This window comes from Octodon degus, unplaced genomic scaffold (genome assembly GCF_000260255.1).
Source record: "Octodon degus isolate 3935 unplaced genomic scaffold, OctDeg1.0 scaffold00229, whole genome shotgun sequence".
Lineage (NCBI taxonomy): Eukaryota > Metazoa > Chordata > Mammalia > Rodentia > Octodontidae > Octodon > Octodon degus.
This window is the reverse complement of record NW_004524805.1, coordinates 732,634-756,934: the sequence shown is the minus strand read 5'-3', so window position 1 is coordinate 756,934 and position 24,301 is coordinate 732,634. Positions and strand designations below refer to the sequence as shown.

At 34.4% G+C, this 24,301-nt stretch overlaps 1 protein-coding gene across 4 annotated transcripts in view; it reads left to right on the top strand.

The window, feature by feature from the left end:
- The window catches only part of Tab2 (TGF-beta activated kinase 1/MAP3K7 binding protein 2), an 89,651-nt gene that overhangs the window by 5,424 nt on the left and 59,926 nt on the right, over positions 1 to 24,301 (top strand). The window lies entirely within an intron of this gene.

The window sequence follows — 24,301 nt, the reverse complement described above, 5'->3', positions numbered from 1 at the left end:
ACACACACAATAAATAAATGTAATAAAAATAAATAAATAATTTTAAAAAAAACAAAAAACAAAAAAAAAACAAATTACAATGTTTATTTTCATTTTTATACTCAGTAATCACTAAATTGAGCTTTTCAGGGTTAAACCACATCTTATTTTCCTTTCAGCCACTACTTCACAATCTGGTCAGTGCAAGGCCTTAATAGCTAGGAATTTGGTATATTAATTGTTAAATGGTTTTTAGTTTCCTTTTTTTTCTCATTGTATTTTAGGGCAGGGTCTACAGGTGTTCAGGGTCTCACTACTCGATTGGACTTGTAGTGATCCGCCTGTTTACAGCCTCCCAAGAGCTGGGATTACAGGCATGTGCCACCACACCTAGTCTTGTTGAATGGTTTTTAGTCATAACTTTTTTCATATATCACAACTCCTTTTGGTAATAAACTGAATCTGACAAGTTATAGCTGCCCTGGACTTAAGTTACGTCCTTAGTTTAAAGCTCAGACTAAAATGTTATGCAAAGTATTTTGAATGCCATTTTCTTAAAGAAAAAGTCTAGCCAGAACTTTGAGGGAAAAATCCAAGTAATTGAAAGAAAAAAAAAATGGATAATTTGCAGCTAGATTACTGTTCATTATTCTGTTCCTATGATGTTGGTATGTATGTGAAAAGGGGGAATAGCAGTTTTTAAAAGCAGAATAGAAAAAATAATTTATGCATTTTGGGGGGACCTCAGCCCACACCGGGGGCAGGGCTAGTATAGCATGTGGTGTTGGAGATCAAACTGAGGTCTCTGCACGCTTGCCTAAGCTTGCCTAAGCAGGTGCTTTAGACCTTTGGCCTTTCGTGCATAATTATATGCTCTTAACTAACAGTCAAGTTTATTCTTTTACAGCAATTTCACTGAACTATAGATTTTTAAGGCTTTATGAATTAAATTGTTCAGTTATTTACTTATATTCCTATAATGTGGGGAGTACTTATGTTTCCACAAAAAATAAAAACATCCCATTACACATTTTAATAGTATCCCTCATTTAGCACCAGTCTTTATTTTCCTGTTATTCTCTGTCTAATGAATAATTACTAGAGAATTAGGAAGTTGTTCTTGTGATTTTCTAAATCCCTTAGCCATTTACACAAAATATTTCCAGAGTTTAAAAAAAAAAATAGCCACCTACAAAGGGTTAAATATCACATGGGTTTTCAGAAACCCTAACTATAAATAATTTAGGAGCAAATAAAAGATAATAGGAAATGGCAGGGAGCTAGACTATGGCGGTGGAAAGGGGATCTAGGAAGAGGGAAGATGGTGAAGAGAAGGGGAAGTAAAAAGGATATGGGAAATATGTATATGTAGCAGTTCTCCATGATGAATGTATTTATTATGTGTCATACACCAGTAAAAAGAGGATGAAGAAAAAAAATTACCCACAGAACACATATAAGATGCTTTATATTCAAATTTGATATGCCACAATATAACTTTGAAAATGTGAAGTATTATATGTACGTACAATTAAATATCTTGTTGCTCCTGTGATTTTATTTATTTATTTATTTATTTATTTATTTATTTGAATGTATTTGGTACAGGGTCTTGCACTGCAGCTCAGACTTGTAGTGATCCTCCTATTTTCAGCCTCTGCAGCACTGGGAGTACAGGCATGAGCCACCATGCCTGGACTCAGTGGCTGGCTCAGTGCTTGCCCTGGGGCTGGGTCCACATGGCCTGCTATACCAGGATCAAACCTGGTCCCTGTGGTTGCTTACGCAAGTCTGCTGAGCTGTCTCACTGGCCCTATGATTTATTTTTTGTGTTTCCTTGTTGCTTTTGTTTTTCTTCTGTTTTTGAGACAGTCTAGCTTTATAATTCAGGCTGGCACAAACTCCAGCCATCCTGCCTCAGCCTCCCAAGTGCTGGGATTACAGGCTTGTATCCCTTCACCTGGCAGTTTTCTTGTTTTTAATAATAATATATCACTGTATTAAATAATACTATTAATAATACTATTATATAATTAAATATTATTGTGAATCTTAGCTTAAAGTTTTACTCTGAGATTTTTATTTACATTAAGGAAAATTCTTTTGATCTACAATACCTTAGTGTGTTAAGCTTTTAGTGTTATCAAATTTAAGTTTGTGGGCCTGCCCATTAGGTCAGGTGTTTCAGTGCCTGCTGAAACAAAGCAGTCGGGCTCAGGATGTTGTGGTTGAATCCCCTCATCCTCAAGCCAAACCAGACCTGCCCTGAAGGCAACGGGTGGGGGGGGGCGGGCTGCAAAAAAAATAAAGTTTGCTTTCTGTCAATTTGTCAGCCAGCCACTCAAAGATAATAGTTTGTTTCATCAACAGAGTCAGTGGCAGTTCGACAGAATGATTTTTCTTTCCTCATCATTGAAAGAAATCAATTACTGATACAAATAAAAACTTAAAATCAGCAACTTGACCTTGCAGAATATTAATCATATATCAAGCAAGTTTTGTTTAAGCAGGTAAATCAACAAAAGCAAAAGTTAATCCTGTGAACTTCAGGGGTAAGAGTAGAAGGAAGTTTAACTGATTATTTAATTCTCTCAGCAGCTGAATTAATTATTATTGATTTTCTGTTAATTGATCAGATTGTCTATCTCTACTGCTTTAATTAAATCATAGTTTTACTATCTGGAGGATCAGTGATATGCAGTACCTAGGCTTGAAACAGGAATCCAGTTTAAATCTGAATTCTGTTGCTAAATGTAGCTATGTGATCTTAGTTACCATTCAAACTCTTTGAACCAAGGATTTTCCTTTAGAAAAATAAGAATTGTAATAACTACCTTGCATGGTAATGTTAACTACATTTTCTATATGTCTTTTGTTATCTAACACAGTATCTGCCTGATAACTAGTAGCCATCAGTAAGTAGCAACTCAAAATGTAAGATCTATCCTATGATATCCTGTGCTCCCCCCTACCAACACAGTGCTGGTAATTTAGCATTTCATATTTACTAGGCAAGTGCTCTATCGCAGAGCTCTACCCACAGTCCATCCTGTGCTTTTAAGTCAGTTTTTCTAACTACAGTACGACCCGCATAGTGATCACCATCTCATTTTGATCGCCTTTTATTTAACGGTGTAATTGTAAAATATAGTAATAATCTTTGAAATAAAACAGGTTGAACTCTTGTTGTAATTATCTTGGATATGTAGTTTAAGGAGAGATGATTTCATTCTCAGAATTTTCTTTGTTAGGTTTTCCTTTTAGGGTATCTTTTCTTTCCCTCAACAATTGAAATAAAGGAAAAATAATTTCTGCACATTTTACTATTCAAAAATTTAAGACAAAGGATGAAATAAAACATTGCTTTTTAAAAATACAAAATAAGCATGCAGGTTATTAATTTCTTCTATTTTTATACCTGCCTCTGAGGGAAACTCATTTTCAATTTGAAGTTAGTCATAAATGCCTGATTTATGATTTAGTTTTATATAGGAAAAGCATTTCAAATTGGCATGGATTAGATATTGAAACTTCTACTATGAAGTTAAATATCTATAAAACTGCTAATTTATATCATTAATCCTTGTTCATTTTTCTTAAATTGATGGCTAGCTTTTTGCAAGTGTTTCAGTAACATACTTTTCTTTTGTAATTAACATTCAGAAGGGAAACAGTAATATATGTCCCCTTGCTTATCGTTGAATTATTTATAATTATCTTTTGCTTTTTTTCTAGAATTTTTGTCTTAATCCATTATTGAACTGATAGGATTGCTGTATTTTGCTCACCTAATAGTGTTAAATAAATAGTACCTTGTTAGTAATAAATAGCTTAAATGATACCATTTTTCATTGATTATTCACTAATATTCAGAAATCTTCCTGGTGTGATGTAGACAACTTATTGAAATACAAATAGCAGTGTAGGTACTCTCATGTTTGTAGCAGTACAGTTTGTAATAGCCAAATCTTGGAAACAGCCCAAATCCCTGTCAACACATGAATGGTTAAAGAAGATATGGGTTTTTTTTAATATAATGGAGTACTACTGTGCCACAAAGAAGGATGATCTTAAAACATTCCTTAGTAAATGGATGCACCTTGAGACCATACTCTTTAAGTGAAATCAATTGGACATGTGTATAAATACTGCATTGTTTCTCTGGTATGAGAAACTGAAAGTGTAAAGAAGAACCAAAATGTATGTTAGGGATTGTGAAATAGGAAAAAAAAAATGTTCAATGGGGGAAGGGAACAAAAGAAGGGAGATAAGAAAAGGGGGAGAGAGAGAAAAGGAAAAAATGGAAACAAAGCTTTTGTAATGGATAGGGAGGAGAGGTTGAAGGGAGGGCAAGGGAATGAGAAAGAAGAATCAGGTTGTATCGTGTACAGGTAGAAATTCTGTATGATGAATGTGATCATTTTATGTATCTAAAATGTACCAGTAAAATCTGATGAAGGGGAAGAAAAGAAATACAAAGCTACTAACAATATAGTTGCAATTAAAATAGTTTTTAAAACTAAATTGCATTAAGTATATTTAGAATATTCTGTAATGATATCAAATCTCTTATTCTGTGAGTAATATGCTTTATAGTCTTACACCTGTGTAGTTTTTGTGCACCTATAAAAGTCAGGAGCACAGATGATGGGAATCCAGTCATTAAAACTATTGTATAAATAATGTTATTATTGCAGAAAGAATTATGAGATACATATTGGTCTTTTTAGTCTTGTTTTACAGCCAAATAGTTTTGTTCTTAATAAAAGGATTGTATGCATCTGCACGAAAGTTTCATTTTTGTTTTGATCAAATACCATTATTTTGTTTTTGTTTTTTTCTTTGAAGTCTTTAAGATACATCCAGTAAAATATTGTACATTCCAGGAAAACTGTTCATAAACATATAATATTGAAATTGCTCTTCTGAAATAAATGTTTGTATTTCTTTCAAAAAGAGAATTACAACTTTATACTTTGTAAAGTTATTAATAAAATTATATTTTGGAAAGGTAATTCTAATTCACAAGTAAATGAAATTAAAATATAAAAGAATGTTGCTGGGGCCAGGGAGATAGCTCAGTAGAATAAGTGCTTGCCTGGCAAGTGCAAGGGCCAGAGTTCAATCCCCGGTCCCCCCCCCAAAAAAAAGAATGTTACATGAAACATTTTCTTTTGGAAACCCTACATTGTGAAAATTTACATATATAAACATTTTGTAGTTATATATGTAACTATACAATTCAACTTCAAAGACTAATATACATGAAGCAAAATTCACTGACAAAATTGAAAGTATATTTTTTATACATATCCTACTACTATAGTCACAAAATTTTTGGATTACAATTTCATGTTACTACATTTTGTGACTAATAAAAAGTATGTGATATGTAATGTTCTAAAATTAAATGATGCCAAAAAAGCATTGTTTATAAAATATATGATAAAATATTTATCTCAGTTAATTTATGTAAGGGTATATGTTACCAAATTATGAAACTATATAGGGCAGTTTTAAACAATATTCAGAGACCCTCTTTTTCAACATTTTTTGTTTCAGCTTTATCAAAAATCATTATTTTGAAAACTTAACATTTTCAAATTCTTTCAGATGGGTCACAATGCCAATAATAATTGGGTTAACAAATCAATTTTACAGTTTGTAACAGTTTGTCATCCATGCAGCAAGGCCAATAATACATTGCACAAAAATTTAAACTGAAGAAATATCCTCCTAAAAAGTTACTTATTTTTAGTGTGAGACTCAAACTCAGAACCTTGCGCTTACCAGGCAGGTGCTATACTGCTAAACTATATCCCTGGTCAAAAATTAATATTTAAATCTATAGTAGGAAGCCTATTGTGTAGATATTTACTTCCATGTTCTTGACATTTTGTGGACTATATTTTATACTTTCATAGATCATAGGTTTTTACTGGTGCAAAGTCATCAGAGAAAAAGAATTGTAAAGAAGATAGCTTATAGGCAAGAAGATTTTTACTTGTAAAAAATAATTCAGAACAAAATGCATGTTCTATTTTGGTCAAGTACAATTGCGGTACAATTGCTGTTTGTTTGGTTTGGAGTTCGGGTTTGGTTTTGTGTTTGTGTTTTGTGTTTGTTTTTTTGAGACAATCTAGTCCAAGCTGGTCTTGAACTCTCCAAGGTCCCTCTGCCTCAGCCTCCCAAGTGCTAGAATTATAGATGTGTGCCACTATCCTAGGTTCACAGTTGGTTTTTTTTTTATAATGACGTGGTAAACAGGAACATGTACTCTTTAGAACTTAAGCAGATACATGTAAGTATCACAGTTAAGCAGTTACTAGAATTGAAGAGAAAATATGCACAAAGAAATATCTGAAGGACCAGAGTCAAATAAAAGTTACTGGAAATAAGGTTGTTACATATTTGCATTGTAGCAACTGTTGCTGTTTACTCTGACCAGCATGTACACCTAAATATTTTTGCCACTTTTGTTCTGATTTTCTAGGAAATAACAACACATTGAAATGGGGATTTCAAAAGAAAATTCCCACTTCTACATGTGGTGATTCTGCCTTTTAATATATAAAGGTACGCCCACTGGAATACATGGATTGGGCTTGCTTACTCTTTGAGATTTTTCTAGCTGAGTGATTGGCTGACCTCAGTGAGACACCTTGTTCTTTTCATGAGATTTACCTCACATGAACAGTCACATACCATACTTTGAAGGATGACTGTCAGTACTGTTATACTAAAGTTCTGTAAGTAGAATAAGAAGGGAAAATTGAGCTGGTAATCTTAGTTGAACTAACCTACACACCAGTAAGTATTTCAACTTTTGTAGGAGTATCACATGACTAAAAGAACAAGAAAAATTTGAAAGAACTTCTAAAGCATATCTATGCAAAAGAGCTGCCGGCCTAAGAAATTTTGCCTTATTCACTCTTCATGATAATTTATTGCAACATTCTTTGTTATTTTAACTCAGTAGTTTTGAGTTCCTGCTGTGTGTCAGATCCTTTGCTAGGTATAATATATGGGCAGATTGGTAAGATGGTTGTTGTCCTTGAGATATGTTTGCAAATGAGCATTTATATTGTTACAAATGTGACGATAGTAAGTATAAAGTATCTTAGGAACTCAGAAGAATATACCTGATTTTATAGGTGAAAAGATACGGTAGAAAAATCTTAAGAGGGGCCAGGGATATAGCTCAGCAGCATAGGCACCTGCCTGGCAAGTGCAAGGTCCTGAGTTCAACCCTGGTACCGCCAAGAAAATCTTCATAGAAAACATGACACTTAATATGAGTATGTGTCAGACAAGGAAGAAATGTACAGACTGAGGGGCAAGAGGTCATTTCAAACAGAAAAACAGTATTCCTGAAGCGTAAAAGTAGGAAGGAAACATATCATTAATAATTGTGATTGTTCTGCAATGCATTAAGCTTCATTTCTGGGTTAATAGGAAGTAAGATGAAAAATTAGAAGACATCATGAAAATACTTGTATACTCTGTAAAGAAAATTTGACTTCATCCTATTAATGATGAAAGGTAAGTTCTTAATGCTGTAAAAAGACTATCTGCAGTGAAGAGAATACTTTAGAAAAAATTGGAAGAGGCAAGCCTTAGAATCCACCTGTTTGAGAGTTGATGAGGATGGGAATTAAGACTGGTAATGGGGTAATTAAGGAAAAAAGTAAATGATAGTCTTGAGAAAGAAACACTGATTGTGAAGTAAAGGTGAGAGTCATACATGCCCTGGCTTGCTGTCCTAGGTGCACAGTTATGACATGCACCAATGCAGAATTGACCAAGGGAGTAGCAGATGAGAAAGATGTTTGAGTTTTGTTTGATTTTAAGGTTTCCACAGACAGAAGAAAAAAATAAGATACTTTATATGGCAGGAATCAAAAGGTTTCTTATTAGATGTTTTAGCAGATACTTCAGTGAAGTGATAAAGGGAAGAGCTTTCTAAATAGAAGGAAATGCACATACAGAGCCTTCTAATGGGAGCTTTCCTTGCCATCCACCAGAAGCTGGAAGGCCATTATACTTTGGAAATGAGGGAGGGAGCAGAACGGTAGATGACATCCCAGTGGATGTATGTTTATTGTTTAAGATTTTTAGATTGTATAAGATTGTATTCAAGATGAAATGGGAAGCCAGTAAGGGTTTTAAGATGCAACTTAATTTGCCCTCCCAACATTTCTTAGCATATGATTATTTATTGGATTTTTTTTGTGTGTGTGGCAGGGAACACTTATTTTGTGTATAGTTCTTTAACATTTATCTCAGTCAGGCTATAGAAATGTTTATCACCAGAAACTTTTTTACCCTGTTATAGTCTTGCCTTTCCCTTTATAACCTCTTGCAACAACTAATTTGTTCTCTTAATGGTATAATTCTGTAACTTTGAGAATATTACATTAAAAAAATCATACATTATTTTACCTTTTAAGATAAACTTTTATCATTGAACGTAATGTGGGGCCGGCCTGATGGCTCAGTGGACTAAAGCGCCTGCTTATGCAGACACAGCAGCCAGGTTCCATCCTCACTCAGCTTGCCTTGCCAGCCCCGCCCCCAGGGCACACTGAGAAGGAGATTGAGACTGGGTATGGTGGTGAGTACCTGTCATCCCAGCACTTAGGAAGCTGAAAACAGGAGGATCACTACAAGCCCTATCTATATAATGAGACCCTGTAGTGTCTGTCCTAAATACAGAAGAAAATAATAATAATGTGCATAAGGCCCAAACTGTTGCATATATATCATCATTTATTCCTTATTAATGTTGAGAAATATTCTGTTGTCCCATGTAAGCACCAATTTGAAGGCTTTGGGGGACTGCAAAAACAAGTCTTCAGTGAATATAAAAGTACATTATGTAAGTCTCCAGGAGTGCAGTTGTTGCACTGAACTATAAATATTATATTTAACTGTCTAAAAAGTGGCCTGGCTTTGGCAGGGTAGTTATAACTTTTTTCATTCCCACCAGTAACACAAGAAATACAGTTTCACTACATCCTCACCAGCACATGGTATTGTCAGTATTTTTCACTTCAGCTAGTCTAATGTGTGACATTTCATTGCAGCATAATTTGCGTTCTCCTAATGGCTAATGATGTTAAACATATTTTCATGTACTGCTTTCATGTAGTGTAGTGTAGTGTTTTGCCTGTATTTTACTTGACTTATTTATTTTCTTCTCATGAAATTTAAAGAGGTATTTTTACATATTAGGGGTCCCAAGTCTTTTGTTGAGTAAATGATTTAAAAATATTTTCTCCTAGGATGTGACTTCTTTTTATAACCTCTAAGCAAAGTCTGTAGTCAGTTGTTCCAATATTATTTGTTGAAAAGACAAGACTTCTGCATCTCTCAAAGATCTGGTGCCCATGATTGTGAGAGTCTTTCTGGATTCTCTAGTCTTTTCCATTGATCTGTATGTCTGTTCCTTTGTTTGTACCATACTATCTTGGTTACCATGACTATATAGAACTCTTTAAAATGTTTCTTCAACTTTATCTTCCAGAAATGTTCTTGCCTATTGTAGTTCTTTTCCATGTAAAACTTAGAATCTATAAAACTGTATTGCTGAGACTTGGGCAATTGCATTAAATCTGTGGGTCAGTGTGAAAGGAGTTTGACTTTTATTTTGTTGAATCTTTCAGTCCATGAATGTGGTATGTCTGCATTTACTTAAGTCTTTGATTTCTTTCATTAGCACTGTTTCTGTCTTACACACCCTATGCATATTTTGTTAGATCCGTACTTAGATTTTGTTAAGTGTTTTGTAAGTGGTTATTTTTAATTTTAATTACTAATTGTTCATTATTAGTATATGGCCATATGATTTATTTCTATGGGGAAACCTTGTACCCCTGAGACGTTGATAAATTACCCATTTAGTTTTTAAGTAGATTGCACAGTTAAGTTTTTTGTTTTTGTTTTTGTCTTTTGATTTTGTTTTGTAGTTTTAGTAAGTCTACAGGGTCCCACTACACAGATTGGACTCGTAGTGATCCACCAGTATTCAGCCTCCCAAGAGCTGGGATTATAGGCACATGCCACCACTCACGGTCTCAGTCACCATCTCAGCATGCCTCAGGCACACCAGGGATCAAACCCCAGCCACTGCATCTGCCTAAACTGGTGTTTTAGTCTGATGAGCAATCTGGCCAGCCCTTCACATACAGTTAATTTTAATTCTTCCAACCTATATAGCATTTATTTATTTTTCTTGCCTTAACTCTCTGACCAGTAATTTCAGTTCCATGTTTTCTAGAAATGGTGAGATTGAGCTTATGAGGGAAATACCTTTTACCATTCAGTATATGATAGCTGTAGGTATTTTTGTAGGTACTATTTGTTAGGTTAAAAAATTTCCTCCATATTGTTAGTTTATTAAGAGTTTTTATCATGACTGGTCTTGAATTTTGTCATATTCTTTTTGTATAACAAATGATATTATCTGGCTTTTTTAACTGATAGCTTTTCTTTTTAATATTTGCTATGTGTGGAATCTAGATTGAGGATGGAGCAAAAAGAGGTGAACAAGAAAACATATTGGAAAGTTGTTGTAATAATCCAGATAAAAAGTGATAGTACCACTCGGGTGGCAACAGAAAGAAAATTTGCCTTTACTATATCCTCACTTAAGGTTTATTAGTAAAATGTTAGGTTCTCCTAGCACAGTAATGATGAACCTTTGAGAACTTTGAATGATAACAAACATCTGTCTGCAGCACATGTACCATAGGTGCGCCACCACTGCCCTAGTATGTAAAGAACTTAGGAAAAAATTGGATTGGCTCTAGTTATCAATATTGTGTATCTGCCATTAAGTACTCCAGAAAGTATGTGATTGAAAGATAATTTTGGCAGCTGTATTTACTTTAATATATATTTAACCTTACTGACTTGATAGGTAGATGGCTACAATAGTAGTCATCTAAAAGTGTTTTCCTAATTTTCAGAATTTTTTTCTAAATATTTATAAAATGAAGTTGCACTATGAGAATTGTGAAAAAGAGTTTAGGTGCCCACATAACTTTCTGTGACAGCATTTCTCTTGCAGATAAAACCAGCCAGAAGGATAAATCAAAAACAGAAGTGCAGCACAGCTAGCAAGGAGTTACTTAAAGCTAGAAATAACTGGTGAAAGGAAAGTGAGCCTCTGTCATAGAGTCTTAGTGAATAGATGTGTCTTCTGAGTTTCCCACAGTTGTTTACTTTATGTTGACGTTTTCTGGAAAATATTTTTAAATGCTATTTTTTTTCTGTTACAACTAATCATTAGCTAAGTATATTTTCTTATTGATAATTTATATATTGCTTTTATTTATATCTATTGTAGGAGTCACCAAGTTGTATTATAATTATCTCTTTACTTTTCAGTGTTTCCCTCTAAATACTCATTTTTATAGCATTCATATAATGCCTTAGCATGTGAACTGTTGCTAAATATTTGTGGAGTAAATGAACACAGACAACCCAAGTTGTAAGCTAGATTTGCTCATTTTGGAAAGTGAATTTTTACATTCCAGAGTATGAATTATGGTTCAACATTTTTTCCACTCATAACTTTGATGCTTTTAAACAAGCATTTCACTGCTAGAAAATGTACCTATCCATGCATACTGCTGTTGCTAAGGTAATCAGTGAAGCATGTAATTTGCCCTTTGTTGTTTCACCCCTAATGGTAATGGATTTCTGCAAATACATGTGATTTTTTTTTTTTTTTTTTTTTTTAAGTACCAGGGATTGAACTCAGGACTTTGCACTTGCCAGGCAAACTTATTCTACTGAGATATCTCCCCAGCCGACATTTGAATTTTAAAGACCAAACTTCTTACGTTGAATGAGTACTAGGTTAGGTTTATTGAATAAGTAGTAACATGTTTCAGGACGTTTTCTGTGCACTTTTTTTTTTTAAATTTTAGGGAAGGGTATACAGGGTCTCACTACTAGATCAGACTCATAATGATCTGCCTGTTTATAGCCTCCCAAGAGCTAGGATTACAGTTGCTCGCCACCATGCCCAGTCTCAATTGCAATCTCAGCGTGCCCCGGGGGCAGGGCCGGCACAGCAGGCCTAGGGAATGGAACCCCTGGCCCCTACCCCTGCAGGCACTCTGATCTGCCTGCAGGCACTCTAATCTGCTGAGCTATTTGGGCAGCCCTTCTGTGCGAATTATAAAAGAAAAATCATCTGCCTTCCCTCTAGTCCTTTACCCTGTGTGCAGTTCGATTGTAGAGGTTAGGCCAAGTTTTTTTCGTTGTTGGTTTTTTGTGTTTTGTTTTGTTTTGTTTGATCCTGGGGATTGAACTCAAGAACCTGTGCTTGCCAGTCAAGCACTTATTCTATTGAGCTATCTCCCTGGCCCACTAATATAAATTTAAAGCTATGGTACTTTTGTTTCCAGACTACTGTGTGTGTTGGGGGGGGGGTGTAGATAGAGATAACGATGATGTTTGTCCATGACAAATTAATAAAACTTAAAGGAAGAAGTACCTTCCCTGGTATTGTTTATACCAGCATCATAAGAGAGTTTAGTACTCTTAAGTATTTTACGGAATAAGGGGTGAAGAGAACTAGGTAAATAAACCTTTCTTTAGTGAGAGAATCATGTATAGTCATCTGAGTCTAATACAGAGTTATCTGTCTTATGTGATTATTTGAATTCTTTTTTTTTTTTTTTTTTTTAGAACTGGGGATTGAACTCAGGTCCTTGCGCTTGCCAGGGAAGCGCTTATTCCACTGAGCCAACTTCCCGGCCCCTGAATTCTTAAATAAGTACATTCTAAATCATTTGGCCTAGTACCAAGCATTTATTAAATATAATCTGTTAATAGAAATGCTATGATTATTTTTAAAACTGTATAATCTATTCCTATTATTCCCTAGATAGCCCTTAGTGTTAACATTTCCTACTGCAACTCAGTTCAGTATAACTGTGTAAAAAACATCTCTTCCCTGTCTTGGGGAGAAGATTGTTATGATTCAACTTGCATTTTAGACAGCTTTTAAGTTTGTTCCCACTGTGAAATATAATTTAGAAAGACTTAAGAGTAAACTACCTAATAAGTTATTGTGTAGTGTGTCCAGGTAACAGACAAGAATATGGTGGTGTGGAAGTAGAAGAAAGAGAATGAATGCAAGACATTTTTTTTTTTTTTTTTTTCAGGAATGATCAGTAAAACTATGCCATTGGTTATATAGGAAAGGAAAACACATTGGAGACCTGACTTTGGTTTCTAGCTTCATACTCATGTTATTTATAATTAATAGAAATACATTATTTTTAAAAAATACATTATTGAGTAAGAGGCAGTGAGTTAAATTTTGGACAAATTTAGATTGGTAGCAGGTATAGTTAGGTTGTTTATTTATTCTAGTCCCATCCTTTCTTTCTCCATCACTGTCTGAATTCCATTGCTATTAAACTAAGAACTTTCCTTTAGGAAAAAGTTCTTTCTTTTTAGTCATAATCAACAGTAGCGGTTTAAAGGTATGTGGAACAATTCTTTCTTACCACATTTATATCCTCTTTTGTTCTACTCTTAAAGCTAAAATAAATATATTATTGTCAGTATCACCACCCAGTACCACCTTCAGGAAACTGGTAGTTTATTTTAGTTTTTTATATAAAATAAATGAGGCAACTGGCAGAGTTGTTTCAAGAAAAGTAAAACTATATGGAGTATTTGTGATTCTAATATTAATCATTGAGTAAAGTAACACCTTAAATATCAAGTACCATTAGGTTAAAAAATGCTTCCATAAGACTATTGAAACTTTCCCCCACCTGCTTTTTATATATTTTATATGAAGATTTAAAGTACCTATATTTATACAGAGATGCAGCTATTTATAACTGAATGTATTTAATAATTTTATATTTTGTTGCCTTCTGGAATAGGGGACCTCACACATAATACAACCCAAGTTTTCATAATAAGCCATTTCTTGGATGATAGAAACAGCTTTTAGTGTCCGAGTTTCAGAATAAGTCAAGAACACCAGGTTCTAGACCAATGCCTGGCACTAAGTTACTGTGCGAATTGAATCCATGAACTCTAGAATCTTACCTGGCATGTAAATGCTTAGCAGATTTTTGGAGTGAGGTACTACTGATTTATGCCTGCTTTCATTCTTTCCTTGATTTGTCTTATTTTTCTCTCTTACCTAGACAAAATACCACATGCCCAAAATTAAGGAAAGAAATATTTATTTAGCTCAGAGTTTGTAGACATTTCAGTCCATAATCAGCTGGCTGCAAAGCAGGGTGGCATGGCACAGGGCCAACACTCAAGGCAGAAGACAGCAAAAATTCCTTCTATATATTGTATGGAGGCTGCCCATCCTAGGGTGGGTGTAGCACTCACACCATCTCTGTGCCCTCCTCTTGCCCAGGCTCAGGATATTTGTAAAGTGAGGACCCAGGCTCCTTGCTGAGTAGCTTAAACTTTTAAACTTTTTATTTATTTATTTATTTATTTATTTATTTATTTTGGTGGAACCAGGAATTGAACTCAGGCCCTTGTGCTTGCAAGGGAAGCACTTATTCTACTGAGCCATCTCCCCAGCCCCTCTAAATTTCTTAAGTACACACAGTTAACCATAATAGTTTATTACTTGTTCATTTCTGTCCGGTAAATGCCTTACTAAAAAATAAATGTGGTACCTATGTTCTCATAAAGGTAAACCATAAACTTAACTTTATAATGTTCTTTTTAGCTGTTGAGTGGGATTTTGGGCCTTCTCTTAATGTATTTTTTGGTAGTCAAGCTGCCAAACAATTGAACTTGCAACACTTGATTTCTTGAGAGCATTTTACTTATGAAGTATGGTTTACTTGCCTATGTAATATATAGGTAATGACCTATATTTAAGCATATAGCTTATGTCCCCAGAGATTGTATAACTTTGAAGAGACACAGAGGTGGAACTCTTAATAATAAAAAAAAAAAAAAAGTGGGACTCTGACAGAGTAATTAAATGTCAAATCATAAACTGTTGAACCTTAGGAGTGTTATTAGTGTTCTAGGAACAGTGCCTCTATGTGCTGAAGCAGGAGAAAAAGGATTTAAAGGGAGATGAAACTGGAGTTGGTTTTGAAGAGGCATTTACAATTTTAATAGGCATCAAGAGTGTAGAAATGACATTCTAAGCATGGAGAGTTTGAACATGTTCAAACCTGACTTGATTTCTCAGGTTGTGGGGACTGGTGGAAAATACAGGTAGGTAGATTTTTTTTTTTTTTTTTTTTTTTTTGGCAGAACCGGGGATTGAACTCAGGCCCTTGCACTTGCCAGGGAAGTGCTTATTCTACTGAGCCATCTCCCCGGTCCCCAGGTAGGTAGATTTAGTAGAGAGATTTTAGTATTGGCTGAATGGCCCTGAAGAAATCAGACCAAAGAATTTAGAAGGGTTTTCATTGGATGAGAAGTTATTTGTATTAATTTGTAATTGATTTAGCATTATGATTTTAAGCAGTAGACCACAGTATTAGCAGTGCCTATTCTTACTACTACTAATAAAAATGCAGATAATTTTCTGTACTACTTTATAATTGTATCTTTAGATATGATTTATGCATATTACTGTCTCAGAATTATGGTTGTGTTTAGACTCCTGTTAAATTTTATGTTATATGTTAATAGGTAAAAATATATCACACATAAGGTAACTTTTGGTATCATTGGGGGTTTTTTGGTAATTATATTTTATTTCATACATTTAAAATCGTTTCTTATTTAAATGTTTTTTCATCATATTCTATAGGGACTTAAGTTCAGCATATCAATACTTGATGAAAAATAGCTGTTCCATGTTATGCCTAAGATGTTTGATATTCAGACAGATAGTGAGGTTAAACTTAACAGCCTAGGTTGTATGGTAATAACAATAAGTTTGTCTTGTGGATGGTTAACAACCTAAGTTTGCAGAACTAAATTAGAGAAAAAGGAGGGCTGCAAGGAAAGCCAACATTTTGGCCCTAGCCTTCCAAGGTCAATTAAGACTCAGGGCATATGAGAACTTGTACTGTAACGTCATGTAACTCGGTAGTCTCCCAAATTTTCTGATCAAGGAGGTTATGGGGCCAAAGAGGAAAGTGATCGATGATGTAGAGTGTGCCTAAGGAGAGTCACATGGAGAGAAAACATTCTCTCAGGCTTTCACAAAGAGCATATTGGCCAAGCAATGGCCATGACTCATCCACATGGCTGACACTGACAAAGGTTCTACAATCTCAGGATTTATCTCAAGATAAATCCTGAGGGGATTTCACTGTCCTTATTAGACCCAAAAGCTACAACTCATGTTGCATCGGTCCTGCTTTACCTTGGTCTTAACCATCCAGCAGAAAAGTATAAAAATGAAGTATAAGAAGTAAAGCCATGCTGTTATGTTGAGCTGTAGGGGACTCAGGTCAACAATTTCTGACATTGCCAATGAAACGGAAGACTCAATACTATTATGGACCTCTGAACTCTTTTAGAATATTTTGCTGAGTTTACACACCTATAATATTTAAATGATGGAACTTAACCAAAAAAAGGGGATACAGATGAATGTCCATTTGGTATCTGGGTATTCAAAGTGGTTAGGATAGATATATAGTTACATCCTCTTAATGAATAGAGGGATTTGTTCTAATGGTGTTTGTAAATAGGATATCATGTCCACATCTTGTACAGCAATTAACCACCTGGAAGACAGTATGCAATGTGTTAATTATTGAAACTGTCCTACCGATTTGGTTTGAAACTGTCTCATTGCTATTTCTCAATAAAATTATGGGAAAAAATTTTAAAAATTGATGCTTACTGAGAAATATAAAAATGAAAATTTAATCCACTCATCTACTTTGATATTTTCACTGTACTTGAACAATGATCAGAAAATAATCTTGAATGTAAGCAAGATTTGCACAAAATCGTATTCTTGAAACCTCTGCTTTGATGTTCAAAAAAAGTGCAGTAAAAATAAATCTTTTCTACATCTAAAAAAAAAATAAAATCGTTTTAGGGGGTTTTGGGGGGGAGGGTCTATAGGGTGTTCAGGATCTCACTACTAGATCAGACTCATAGTGATCGCCTGTTTACAGCCTCCCAAAAGCTGGAATTGCAGGCATGTGCCACCCCCACACAATATCAATTGCAGGCTCAGGGTACCCCGGGGGCAGAGCCAGCTCGGCAGGTCCTGGCCCTGTGCCTGCTTGCAGGTGCTTTAGTCCACTGATCTGTTTGGCCAGCCCAAAAATTGTCTTTATTTATAATCCTAGGTATTTTTTTAATGCCCTCAAAGCCATTATAAAAAGAAATCTAGCTTTCTAGAGACTGCCAAAGGATTCCATGACCCATTATCTAGTGGCAAAAAACTACAGAAGACATTGACAAACTACAGGCAGAGTTTTTAATGCTAATCAGGAAAGAAGTCTTACAAATTTTACTTGTTTTGTTTCAATTACAAGTTAAATACAGTTTAATTTATGAAATTTTAAAGCTTATGGGTTTTTAGAAGTGAAGAGGAACGCTCTACAGCTTAAAACTGTATATAAATTGAAGTTTGAAGATAATTGAAATTCATCTATAATTCCAGGATCACTGTCCTAACCTTCTTATATATCTGTTTTAGTTAATTGTTTTATATAATTGAATTATTTAAGTAGCTAGACAAAAACATTTTTCAGCCTGTTACACTGTAATTAATATGTCAGTGTGAAGGCCTCAGTGTTAGGAATGTATGCCAAGAGCTTGGTCATTTAGATTTTGTATGTAGAGATGAGGTAGCAGTAGGGATAGAGTAGAATTTCAAAAAATACATGGAAAGAATACGTATAGAACTTGGTATTGCTCAGGCTGAAATACTTGCAGCTCTGTAAGTATCAAGAAGAAAGGTAAAAATGGGATAACTAAATTAATGTTCTTGAAAGAATAATACTGTACAGGTCTACAGTGCCTTATCTAAAAACATGAGGCTTATTTTTGGAACTTTAAAATTTTTATGTTTTATAAAGTAAAATGTTTTCTATTTTGTATATTATATAACCCATCTGCAAGATCTGAGACAACACGCTGAAATTAAACACTAATATTTTCAGTGAAACATGGAAATATTCACAATAAGTAGGCTAACTTGAGCCTGTAACTAGTCTTACATCAGTCAGTTCAAGTCAGAATTTTAGATGAATTTCAACACGGCACTACATTTTTTTAAAATCTTTTCTGAACTTTTTAGGTTTTAGAACTACAGAATGATTTATTGACTTTATTGATTGAGATATCCAGGAAGGAGAGCCTTTAGGAGTTCTATGTTGAAAAATGTTGATTGTAAAATTGGTGCGATTTATGGAGAAAGAGTAGAAGAGTTTAAAGATTGCTTTGAATTCAGGCTAAAAAGAAACTGCTGCTTCTGACAAAAGTGAGAAGCTAGTGTGGAAGAGTTTCAGCATGTGTAAGCACAATGCATAAACATGCTTTTGCTTCACTGAGATTCCCTTTTATTCTCATATACTGTGTCATGGTTACATCAGCTTGACAGCTTAGATTTGAAATATAAATTTTTATTTTTAAAGCGCTTTATTTTTAGTAACCCAAAAGGAGCCCGAAAGACTTAGTGAAATCTTTGTTGCTGCATTGGGAAAAGCAGTTGCCCTAGTTAGGTGGGAGCTGTTATCCTACTCACTGGAACAAAACCTGGAAAAAAGACTATAAGGACTAGAATGAGATACTTCGCACATAACAGATTTCTATATGGTCAAATTATTACTCTAGCCATATTCACAACAGTATGAATAGACTTAGAAGTAGTCATTGTTGAGCAGCAGTGGTTATTGACAGGTGCAATTCTAAATGCTGTACAAGTTGCCTGTACTTTTTCTACCAGCTGGAGCTAGATTGGGTCAAGCCATCAACTCAGATGGAAAGCGTAGTGGTATGATTTTGTTTCAAAATCTGCAGTGAAGACCACATATAAATATATGATTAATTTTAACTTGGGCCAGCCAAATAGCTCAGTGGATTAAAGTGCCTGCAAGCAAGCACAAGGGCCAGGGTTCCATCACTGGGCCTGCTGTGCCAGCCCCACCCCTGGGGCGTGCTGAAGCGGCAGTTGAGACTGGGCTTGGTGGCAAGCGCCTGTAATCTCAACACCTGGGAGGCTGTAAACAGGAGAAGCACTTCCCTAACAAGTCCAATCTAAGTGAGACCCTGAATACCCTGTAGACCCTTCCCTAAAGTACACACACAAAAAAAGTGATTTTGACTTTATTGATGTTCTGCATATTTTAAAACATACTTTGATAACTAGGCCTACATATTGCTATTGCCATATAACTAAAATGTATTCAAAATAGAGACAAATCTTAACAAAAATGAAGCAGAGTTCAATAATTACTCTTAAAATATTCTGTTTACTATATTTAAATGTACAAATATGATTCATAATAAATTTTGTCTTTACTAAGCTTTTATTCAGATTCTGTTGACTTGTGTGACTACAACTTTGTTTTTTATGTAAAAAGTATTAGATTATCTAGTGCTCTTTTCATCATTATTCTATGATTGAATGTTTTATCAGGTAGACAGAACACTTAATCCTTAGGGGGCCTCCCCATTAGCTCAGGAGTTTAAGTGCCTGCTGAAACAAAGCAATCAGGCTCAGGATGCTGTGGTTCGATCCCCTCATCCTCAAGCCAAACCAGACCTGCCCTGAAGGCTTCTGAGTGACCCCTTATAAATAAATAAATAAATAAGATTCTCCTTAAGTTATGATGTGAGTGTAGATGAAATGCCAAAGTTTTCAAAAAAGTGGAGGATCAATGTCATAATTGTGCTCTCCTATCCATCCTTTTACAAACCTTAAGTCTGGAGCTAAAGATCCTAGGAAACTAGCAGACTGCACAGTGTTGACCACAAGAAGTAATTTTCAAGAGTAAAGTTATCAGTTTATGTCTCTAAGGACAATAAGTAAGAACCCTGGACCTGGAGGTTGAAAACTACAGACAGCTTCCTGGCTTTTACTCTACTACTTATTAACATTTTAGTAAGACTTTCTTAATCATCTGAACCTTGGAAAATCAGAGTAATAGCTACTTAGTCTTCCAGAGTGGTTTCATGAGGATTTAATGATATGTTAAGTTAGGAAGCATCTAGTAAAACTTAAAATATGCAGTGAACTTAAATGATTGCAGAGGTGGATGAGAATCTTGACGAGATTATTGGATTTGGTAATTCTAGTAGAGATATTATTAAGAGGGAGACCTTGAAGGCAGATTTAAACAAAGTTGGGGTCATGATCTAAATACTGAGTAGAGAAATTTGGCAAGACAGGAATGGTGAGAAAGAGAAGCTACCTTGTTTATTCCTTATGTTCCCATTGCAGTTTCTTCGATGCTTGCTGATGCTTCATACTAGACAAATATAGAGAGCAGGACCTACAACAAGCTTTTTTCTTTCTTTCTTTTTTCTTTTTCTTTCTTTCTTTCTTTTTTTTTGGATACAGTGTCTTAGTATGTAGTTTAGTCTGGTCTAGAACTCACAGTAATCCTCCTGCCTCAGCCTCCCAAGTGCTAGGATTACAGACCTGTACCACCATGCATGGCTACAACAGCAATTTTAATAAAACTTTGCAAATAAATACTTGTGAAATTACTAGAAGATTTAACTGATGAAAAACTTTGTGGTATGAATACACACATGGTTGTGTATTTAAGAAGAATAAGACTTAGATGTGTTGGTAGGTTGCAGGGAAAAATTGGAATGGTGTTGGTTTTATAAAAGAAATGTCAAAGGATAGGGTCTGGAGCCACAAATGAAAGCGCTAAACTTACTGGTACAAGACCCTTCCCTAAGGATGTGGAGGGAGGGGGGGCCAAGACATTTTTGCCTTTAAATTCTTTAAAGCTTCAAGCCGCAGATAACAATTTCATTTTTTCAAAGATTTTTTTAAAATTTACTCTTTTAGAACTCCATATAATAATTTCAGAACTTAGAGAATTCCAAGTCCTTTTTACAAAGCCAGTATAACATGTTAAAAGAATGAAATAAAACTACAAATGAATTCAACACAAAAGTTGTTGCAAACACTGCTAATAAAATATCAAATAGAATCTAGGAGGGATCCTGCTACATTAACAGAATAATCCTGTGACCAAGTGGGATTCATTCTAGAAATGTAGTGATCACATTAATTTATATTAGTTAGTAGGAGGGAGGTAGGACTCTCTTAAGGGATACCAAAAGGGGGAAGAAGAGGATTTCAACATTTATTTCTACCCAGAGTTCTTAGTAAACCAAGGATAAATTCCAAAGATTTTATTATCTCAGACCAGAAGCCAAAATTTTCTTATCAGAAATAGTAAAATACTAAAATTTCTAATTTTAATATATTTAGTTTTCTTTTTTTTCAGATTTTTTTTTTCACTTAATTCCAGCTGGCCTTGAACTCTAAACTCACAGCAATCCTGCCTCAACCTTGCAAGGCATGCGAGATTATAGACTTGTGCTATCACACCAGGCCTTTTCATTATATGTTTGTGATGTGATACAATGAGCTTGTTTGATAAATATATATAAAGTATCTTGACCATTTTTATTCCCCCAGCCCTCTTCCTGCCCTCTCCTCTTCCTCCTCCCCAGATTCCATCCTTATCTCTATAAGATCTACCTCTTTTATTTTGCTCGCTTACTTTTTTATACTTTGGGTCTTTCATATTAAACAAACCATGTGATATTGAAGCCTTTGTGACTGATGTATTTCATTTAATAGTGTACTGTGGCCTCAAGATCCATCCATTTTCCTACAAATGGCTCAAACATATCCTTTATGGCTGAGTAGTACTCCATTGTGTTTATATAACACATTATCCGTTCATCCGTTGATGGGAAATGGGCTTTCATGATCTTAGCTGTTATGAGCTGTGCTGCTACAAATATGGGTATATATGTGTCATTGTAATTTGACAACTTTAGCTCTTTTGGAAGAGGTATAACTGGGTCAAATGGAATTTTTGTTTTTAGTGTTTTGTGAAATCTTCATACTGTTTTCCAGAGTGATCATATTGGTTTCCAGCCCCAACAATAATGTATTAGGGTTCTGTCATATAACACTGTCTTGGGAATGCTAACCATTATAATTAGATTTTTAAAAATGGAGATATAATGATTTTTGAAAAAGAGACAAATTTATTATTTGTAGATGACATTGTATATCTGGAAAAGCCAGACTGTTACTATAAATAGTGAAATTTCAGTGTGATGGCTTAGCCATAGTTAAAATACATAATAATGGTTTCTCTGAAGTGTTTTGTTCTTTGCTTTCTGAATAATATACCAATTTAACCTTATCTCATTTGGAATGAGAACAATTTTGAAATAAAGTTGTGGCATGAATATATTTAGTGAGCAAGTTTTTTAAAAATCCTTGTGGCTTGTGATACTTGCTCTATTACTTGGTAATGTCAGAGAACATGCAATATGATCTTTGAGCCATATTTGGTAAATAATAATTTTGTATGGAACCCACTGTTCTATCAATAAGAGGATAATTACTACCCACATATAAGGCTTTTCTTTGCTGTTAAAGCATTTCCGAAGACCCAAATTATATCATGTATTGATTGCTTTTTTTAAGATTCTGTCTTCTAGTATTTATAATATTTTAACAAGAACTGTGTTGAAGCAAATATTTTCTTCTTAACCTTGGGAGAAAAAGTATTCTGTCTTCTTGTTTACTATGAATTAATTATCTTTAAAGCATAAATGTAAGTTGTTATATTTTTATTTAGAATCAGCTCTCAGAATTGGGCTGTCTTGTGTATTTACTCATGTAGCTATCCTGAAGGCAGTGGAATAGTTGTATGTTTTGGATGTGATGCAGTTCACTTAATTAAACCTTAAACGTAGGTTTGCATTTATGAAAATGAAAATGTATGTATTTTTATGTTTTCAAGAACAAAGGAATGGATTTCAATATTTTGTAATGGAGAGAAATGTAGGCTATTAGGTGCTTTATGTACTTTTTAGCTAAATTTCATGACAGTCCATTGAAATGAGTAGTAGTTTTTATTTGATAGGAACTTTCTGGGTAGGGAGATATCTAGCTCAGTTGTCTGAGTGCCTGCCCAGCAAGCACAAGAACCTAGGTGCTTCATGCCATGCCAGCTCTGGAATAAGTGCCATGCTGACCAATGAAACCAGTCATGTTGGCACATGTCACCACTGGGGAGGCTGAGACAGGAGGATCACTACCAGTTGAAGCTGCATTTGCTGCCTTGTACCAAATAAATAAATAAATAAATAAATAAATAAATAAATTTATTTTTTAAAAAAAATTTTTAAAAAGGAAATTCCTGTAACGTATAATTGAAAGCTATGCCAAAATCAGATTTGAACCTAGGTCTCTTTTCTTCTTGAATTTTGTTCTCTACAACATGCCATCAAGGTGGAAAGTTGACATTTTTTTCACACAAAAAAATTTTTTAGTCTTCTATTGTATTGCTAAGTACTACTTAGCAATAATTTAACTACTTTAAGAAGTTAAATTCTTTGAATCCCTGTGTTTGCTCTGTGTGTGCGCGTGTGTGTGTGTGTGTGTGTGTGTGTGTGTTGTCTTGTTAGAATTTTCACATTTGACAACAGCAGAGAATTTAGTTTATTTTGACTGCTATAGAATTTCTTAGAAAAACTCCCAGGGGCAAGCATAAGGACATCATTTCCGGACCCTAGAAATCTAATTAGTACAGCAGTCTACCACTTTTAATGTTCTACTATTTCTGTAATCTTTGTAGTTAGAAGTTTGTTTTTGGTTTTTGTTTTTATATGGGCCTAACAGTTTTTTTTAATCATTGAATCTATTTTGGTAATGGAAAAAAGAATTTCTAGTATGGTTGAAAACCACATCTTACGAGCTGTTCTTTGCCTCCTTCTTAAAGAATGGCCAAGGACTTTTTTAAAACTTGAAACTTGAAATTCAGTTCATTGCTTGGATTTATCCTAAAGTATTTAAGAAAACCCTGAGAATTGATCATAGAAAAGTAGGGAAGCAGTTAAAAAATGGTAGCAGTTACAATAACAAAATAGCTGTAAAATGACCAGAAAATGAGGACTTTATAATTCTAGTTTTACCAATGAAAATAGATTTTGTTGCTTTTCTATGATGCTCTGTTGTACAAGCTGTTGTTAAAAGCCACTAGGGATTTCATAAAAGCTACTGTTTGAATTTCTAGAATTAAGAATCTAAACTAGATTTGGGTAGATTAAGAGAATGCCTTAACTGAAGCTGTTTGCTTTTTTCCCTCTGGTAACTTAAAACTGGAAA